Source organism: Panulirus ornatus, chromosome 18, assembly GCF_036320965.1.
Source record: "Panulirus ornatus isolate Po-2019 chromosome 18, ASM3632096v1, whole genome shotgun sequence".
Classification (NCBI taxonomy): Eukaryota; Metazoa; Arthropoda; class Malacostraca; order Decapoda; family Palinuridae; genus Panulirus; species Panulirus ornatus.
In genome coordinates this window covers 2,120,795-2,128,650 of record NC_092241.1, presented here as the reverse complement: position 1 = coordinate 2,128,650, position 7,856 = coordinate 2,120,795, and the positions used below count along the sequence as shown (strand labels likewise).

Here is a 7,856-nt window from a genome sequence, read left to right as displayed (position 1 = left end):
AAGAGCAGTGTGGTTTCAGAAGTGGTAGAGGATGTGTGGATCAGGTGTTTGCTTTGAAGAATGTATGTGAGAAATACTTAGAAAAGCAAATGGATTTGTATGTAGCATTTATGGATCTGGAGAAGGCATATGATAGAGTTGATAGAGATGCTCTGTGGAAGGTATTAAGAATATATGGTGTGGGAGGAAAGTTATTAGAAGCAGTGAAAAGTTTTTATCGAGGATGTAAGGCATGTGTACGTGTAGGAAGAGAGGAAAGTGATTGGTTCTCAGTGAATATAGGTTTGCGGCAGGGGTGTGTGATGTCTCCATAGTTGTTTAATTTGTTTATGCATGGGGTTGTTAGGGAGGTAAATGCAAGAGTTTTGGAAAGATGGGCAAGTATGAAGTCTGTTGGGGATGAGAGAGCTTGGGAAGTGAGTCAGTTGTTGTTCGCTGATGATACAGCGCTGGTGGCTGATTCATGTGAGAAACTGCAGAAGCTGGTGACTGAGTTTGGTAAAGTGTGTGGAAGAAGAAAGAGTAAATGTGAATAAGAGCAAGGTTATTAGGTACAGTAGGGTTGAGGGTCAAGTCAATTGGGAGGTGAGTTTGAATGGAGAAAAACTGGAGGAAGTGAAGCGTTTTAGATATCTGGGAGTGGATCTGGCAGCGGATGGAACCATGGAAGCGGAAGTGGATCATAGGGTGGGGGAGGGGAGAAATAATTTAGAAAACTGAAACTTCTAGCTTGAAATGAAATGAGAAAATGAATGTCACATAATGGTTCAAACTCTGGCTATGGAAAACGGAAATGTATAATATATATATATATATATATATATATATATATATATATATATATATATATATATATATATATATATATATATATATATATATTATTTTTTTTTATTATACTTTGTCGCTGTCTCCCGCGTTAGCGAGGTAGCGCAAGGAAACAGACGAAAGAAATGGCCCAACCCCCCCCCCCCCATACACATGCATATACATACGTCCACGCACGCAAATATACATACCTACACAGCTTTCCATGGTTTACCCCAGACGCCTCACATGCCCTGATTCAATCCACTGACAGCACGTCAACCCCGGTACACCACATCGCTCCAATTCACTCTATTCCTTGCCCTCCTTTCACCCTCCTGCATGTTCAGGCCCCGATCACACAAAATCTTTTTCACTCCATCTTTCCACCTCCAATTAGGTCTCCCTCTTCTCCTCGTTCCCTCCACCTCCGACACATATATCCTCTTGGTCAATCTTTCCTCACTCATTCTCTCCATGTGACCAAACCACTTCAAAACACCCTCCTCTGCTCTCTCAACCACGCTCTTTTTATTTCCACACATCTCTCTTACCCTTACGTTACTCACTCGATCAAACCACCTCACACCACACATTGTCCTCAAACATCTCATTTCCAGCACATCCATCCTCCTGCGCACAACTCTATCCATAGCCCACGCCTCGCAACCATACAACATTGTTGGAACCACTATTCCTTCAAACATACCCATTTTAGCTTTCCGAGATAATGTTCTCGACTTCCACACATTCTTCAAGGCCCCCAGAATTTTCGCCCCCTCCCCCACCCTATGATCCACTTCCGCTTCCAGGGTTCCATCCGCTGCCAGATCCACTCCCATTGATCTAAAACACTTCACTTCCTCCAGTTTTTCTCCATTCAAACTCACCTCCCAATTGACTTGCCCCTCAACCCTACTGTACCTAATAACCTTGCTCTTATTCACATTTACTCTTAACTTTCTTCTTCCACACACTACCAAACTCAGTCACCAGCTTCTGCAGTTTCTCACATGAATCAGCCACCAGCGCTGTATCATCAGCGAACAACAACTGACTCACTTCCCAAGCTCTCTCATCCCCAACAGACTTCATACTTGCCCCTCTTTCCAAATCTCTTGCATTCACCTCCCTAACAACCCCATCCATAAACAAATTAAACAACCATGGAGACATCACACACCCCTGCCGCAAACCTACATTCACTGAGAACCAATCACTTTCCTCTCTTCCTACACGTACACATGCCTTACATCCTCGATAAAAACTTTTCACTGCTTCTAACAACTTTCCTCCCACACCATATATTCTTAATACCTTCCACAGAGCATCTCTATCAACTCTATCATATGCCTTCTCCAGATCCATAAATGCTACATACAAATCCATTTGCTTTTCTAAGTATTTCTCACATACATTCAAGAGAGAAATATAACAGTCAGTTGATATACAACGAAGAGATGTACCTAGGACGCCATTTGGTAAACATGAGATTGTCCAAGACAGACAACGAGCGTGTCATAAACATTATAATGTCAACAAGAAGGTGAACTGTTCACAAATTTTATCAACAATAAATCTATGCAATTTGTGTAGACCTTCACTAATATCAAGATTTCAATTCTTTGTGTATTTAATATATAATCACCCATCACTAATATGTGCTGCCGATTCACTTACTTAGCTGCTTCCAAAATAATCAACTTTCATATTCATCCACATCAGGCTGGAGGCTCATATACAAATACTCTTTCATGCATATCCGCAACTCCTGCTTCAGCAGTATTGTCACTCCTTCCTTAGCGTTTGCCTTCACGCCAATCACGATTTTGGTCCTAAGGCAATCCCAAACAATTCTTTAACTTTACCCTTATGCTTCGCTTCACTTCATCCTCCTAGATTCTTATCATCTTGATTACATCCACACACATTAAGATACTCAAGCCCGAACCTTCGAAGAGGATAAGCGCTCCTCGCTTGGCTCTTTCTGTTTCATACATTGCTATTGTGGCCACTGTACCCTCAGGCAAACCATAAGTATGCACTTACGAATATGGACATATCCTTTCATACATTCCTTAATGCGCCAAGGGACTTTACACCCTCTTCCACGCTGTGACTCATTTTCACTACCACGTCCACTTCCAAGTAACTAAAGTATTCAACATTCTATGAGTCATTTCCATTAAAACTCACGCTCCGAAAGTCCCGCCTTTGGTTTACATTTACTTTCAACTCTCGTCTTATACACTTTCTTCTTAGTTTTGCTACAAGGCTCACTTGCTTCTGCCTCTTAAGCCGTGTCATCTGCGAACAGAAACTGATTACTCATCCATGCTCTTCACCATATCGCAGTCCCTCTTCTAGGTACAAGAACTAACACTCCTACCTCATCACCTTGTCTATGCATTGATTAAAAGCTCATAACAATACCTCACTCCTTTGACACAGACTCACTTCCACCGGATTCACACATCCTCTTTCATTCTGCTCTCATAGTATAAGTATCCACGTAAAATTTTTTTCCGAAGCGCATCTTGTGAAAAATTCCAGGTTTATAAACCAATCAACACTCGTTTCTTTTCATGAATATCGTAAATAGAAGTGAAGTTGAGTCGGGAAGCCGTCACTTGACGGAGATTACTGGAGTGGGTGTGAAAGATATATAGTAGAGTGTAGAAAGGGTGAATGAAGGGGAAAGCGATGGACGGTTGTCGTGGTAATAGGTAATCTTGGTAGTGATAATAGTAGTTAAGGTTTGTGATGCTGGCTCTGAGTAGTTTCCGGTTTTATCACTTACCGTTGCCTCTTTCCTCTGGCTAATTATTCTCATCTAATCAATATGAATATGAACACAGAGAGCCAACATTTTCAAAGTTATTTTCAAGAGTATAGTTTCATGGTTATGAAGGCTGGGTGTAAAGCACAACGAGCATTTCAGCCAGAAACTAGGCTGTGGCAAACTCGTCCAAAGGCCCTGTTTATGGCAGCCTCTTATCATGTGTAATGCAAGAACGTCTCGTCCATAGGCGCTGGATAGGATACATTCTCGCGCAGGAGTCCAGGTAGCGACACTTAGTTACTGTTTGAGGAGGAACAGGAGGGGTGTGATCTGCTCCAACACCAGCTGATTAATCAAAACCAAAATTCGACCATGTCCTTAATATTTTGATACAAATATCTGAGAATCTGAGAGGGTTCTGGCCCACCCCCCAACCCGTGAGGTGTGAATTTGACAAGTAGTTGGTGCTCCCTTGTGAGATATGTTACTGATGACGTTGGATGGACAGGTGAGCGCAGACACAGACAACCCTGATGAGAGTTTATCAAATGGTGGTTATTGCGAGGCTGTAGCTTCCTGGTCTTACCATTTACAAGAAGTAAATCATTTATACAGTTCTTAAGTTGATGAACCATAATCTTTTTTAAGGACTTCTAATTTCCTCTTGCCTCTCCTAAGGGAATACTACGTAAGAATTAGATTCCCTAACAGTCATGTGTTCATAAAACGAGGACGATGAATATATACAGAGCTGTAACCCCTTCTACTCAAGCGTATAATGTCGTCACAGGGAAAAATCCAGAAAACAGGAGTTCACTCCGTAGATATTGCAAATAAGGAAAATTTTGTTCAGCCTCGTATGTACAAATCTTCCCTAAAGCACACTGTCAAAACCAATGGGTTTTTCCCTGAAGAACGAGTTGAATTATACAAAGGACAGAAAACGAGCTGGTGAACGACTTATGATTAAGCTTGATAACTGACGTCAAGACTATCCGGTAGGCGCTGATAAAGATTCAGTCAGCCTAACTGGCAACCGCAGGCACTGCACCCTGGACTTTACAAATAGAGGCGAGTGACGCGCTCACAGGTAGTTGAGCCGCAGCCTCTGGTGTTTTGTGCGATTCATCTCCTTGTTGTCCACGGGAGACAGGCGTCAGTTTGTTGTGAAAATTAGCGACGGTCCATCATCCACAGGTGTTGACGGGAAGAGCCGGGACTTGTTACACACGCTCGGCTCTGTACTTCCATAGACTGCTTAACAAGTTGGTACTCAAAGTGAGTATGGCATCCTTAGAGCAGGTATCAACTTGTGCTTGCTGTGGTGTCGGCAGTATTCTTACCTTATGAATGTCATGATAAATGTCCAATAGCAGGGTGAGAGACGTGACAAAGGGTTGGCACAGGTGGTAGGGCTCAGCAGGCTTGTGTATGATAGTGGGGACAGAGGACGGTAGAGGTGACCGAGGGGTGGGAGGTGGGAGATACGTGTGGTCAGGGGGGGGTCAGGAGTGTCGGAATGTGGGCGGTAAAGTGACCAGGCAGACATGGCTATACTGAAGAAGAGACAGATGAGTGCGGGAAATCAAATGTAACCGGAGAGACAAGTAACAGTTCCTCACGGCAGGTAACGTTGCGCCAGTAGTTTACGGTGAGCAAGGAAAGCAACATTGTCGAGAGGGAGGTAACAGTGGCCAAAGGAGGTATCGTTGGCGTGAGGGAGGTAACAGTAGTCAGAGGGAGCAACGTTAACGAAAGGGAGGAAACTGTGCCCAGGGAAGGTACGCAAGCCAGGCCAGATGAAAGTGACCAGGGAGCGTAGCGGTGTCCTGGGTAGGTAACAGTGGCCAGCGAAACGTAACGGTGGTCAATATAGTCAATGTGTCAAGTACAGGTAACGGTGGCGAGAGCAATTGATAGTAGCCAAGACAGGTAACGGTGGCCAGGACAATTAACGGTGGCCAGGGCAATTAACGGTGGCCTGGGCAAGTAACATTGGCATGGGTATGTAAAAGTAATTAGGGTAGGTAACGGTAACCAAACCTGGTAACGAATTGACAGGACAGAAAACGGTAGCTAGGAAAAGTAACTGTTGCTAGGGTAGATAACAGTGGCCAGTGTTGGTGAAGGTAGCCAGAACAGGTAACGGTGGCTAGGGTATGTAACGGTGGCCAGGGAGTATACGGGTTACCAGGGGAGGTAAGGGTGAGAAGGGTAAATAACGATGCTCAAGGTAGGTAACGGTAGCCAGGACAGGAAACTTTTGCCAGAGAAGGTAACGATGGCCAGAGTAGCTTACAGTGGCCAAGGTGGATGAAAGTGGCCAAGCAAGGTGACGTTTGCCAGGGTAGGTAAAGATGGCTAGGGTAAGTAATGGTAGTCAAAGTAGGTAACACTTGCCAGAGGCTATAACGGTGTCATGGGATTGCGGCCAGGCTTAGGGGTGTGGCCACAGGCTAGTTGTCCTTGAAGACCTTCGGTGCCTCACAGCTACGGGGGTTTTCCTTGTGTTGACAGCCGACGGTATGTGCACATGATTCTAGGAATTGAGCCACACCTCTTTGCCACCGTAACCACAGCGATCCTTTCTCTGTTCAAAACAGTACTTTATAATGTACAATTGCTTGTGAGAACAGAAGCATGTACTTCGTGTATATACGTTACCATAAAGAGTTTCCATTTACGAAGGGACGTTTCATAGATCCTGAAAAGTTTTCAATTCATGATATATATATATATATATATATATATATATATATATATATATATATATATATATATATATATATATATATATATATATATATCATCACTGGGGATAGGGGAGAAAGAATACTTCCCACGTATTCCCTGCGTGTCGTAGAAGGCGACTAAAAGGGGAGGAAGCGGGTGGCTGGAAATCCTCCCCTCTCGTTTTTTTTTTTTCATTTTCCAAAAGAAGGAACAGAGGGGGCCAGGTGAGGATATTCCAAAAAAGGCCCAGTCCTCTGTTCTTGGCGCTACCTCGCTAACGCGGGAAATGGCGAATAGTTTAAAAGAAAAAGAAAAGAAACATATATATATATATATTGGAAAGGATCACAGTTTTGCGAGTGATCAAGATATTCCTATGAGTTCACGGGGAAAATGAAACACGAAAAGTTCCCAAGTACACTTTCGTGTAATAATCACATCATCAGAGGAGACACAAGAAAGAAATATAACAGTCAGTTGATATGCATCGAACAGACGAAGCTAGGACGCCATTTGGTAAACATGTTTACCAAATGGCGTCCTACCTTCGTCTCTTCGATATATATCAACTGACTTATATTTCTCTCTTGTGTCTCCCCTGATGATGTGATTTATTACACGAAAGTGCACTTGGGAACTTTTCGTGTTTCATTTTCCCCGTGGACTCATACGAATATATATATATATATATATATATATATATATATATATATATATATATATATATATATATATATATATATATTTTTTTTTTTTTTTTTTTTTTTTTTCATACTATTCGCCATTTCCCGCGATAGCGAGGTAGCATTAAGAACAAAGGACTGGGCCTTTGAGGGAATATCCTCACCTGGCCCCCTTCTCTGTTCCTTCTTTTGGAAAAAAAAAAAAAAAAAAACGAGAGGGGAGGATTTCCAGCCCCCCGCTCCCTTCCCTTTTAGTCACCTTCTACGACACGCAGGGAATACATGGGAAGTATTCTTTCTCCTCTATCCCCAGGAATACCCTATCCCAGGAATATATATATGTATATGTATATTCATAAATGCCCATAAATGCACATATACATACATATACATATCAATATACACACACATACATACACATACCCAGACACACACACATATACACATGTACATATTTAAACTCGCTTGCCTTCATCCATTCCTGCAGCTACCCCGTCCCACAGGAAACATGGTGCATATAGTGCATAAGAACGTGCACTTTCATAAAAACACATAATACTTTCCAACAACCAGGATTTGAACCCAGGACCTTTTGTATGGTTGTCTGGAATGCTAACAGACAGGCTATGGTCCCTAACAGGGAAATAACTATTCGATTAGAAGTAATTGAATACTCTTCATCTCACATCCATGAGCAATATATATATATATATATATATATATATATATATATATATATATATATATATATATATATATATATATATATATATATATATATATATATATATATATATATATATATATATATATATATATATATATATTGTGGGAGTATGTGACAGAATGTA

General features: G+C 41.9%; 1 protein-coding gene across 1 annotated transcript in view; it reads left to right on the top strand.

Annotated features, from left to right (window-relative positions):
* Positions 1-4,672: 4,672 nt before the first annotated feature.
* Positions 4,673-7,856, top strand: part of LOC139754956 (UNC93-like protein) — an 87,793-nt gene continuing 84,609 nt past the window's right edge. The window contains exon 1 of the mRNA XM_071672780.1: positions 4,673-4,867. The gene's annotated coding sequence lies outside the window, so the exon portion shown is untranslated. The remainder of the gene's footprint in view (positions 4,868-7,856) is intronic.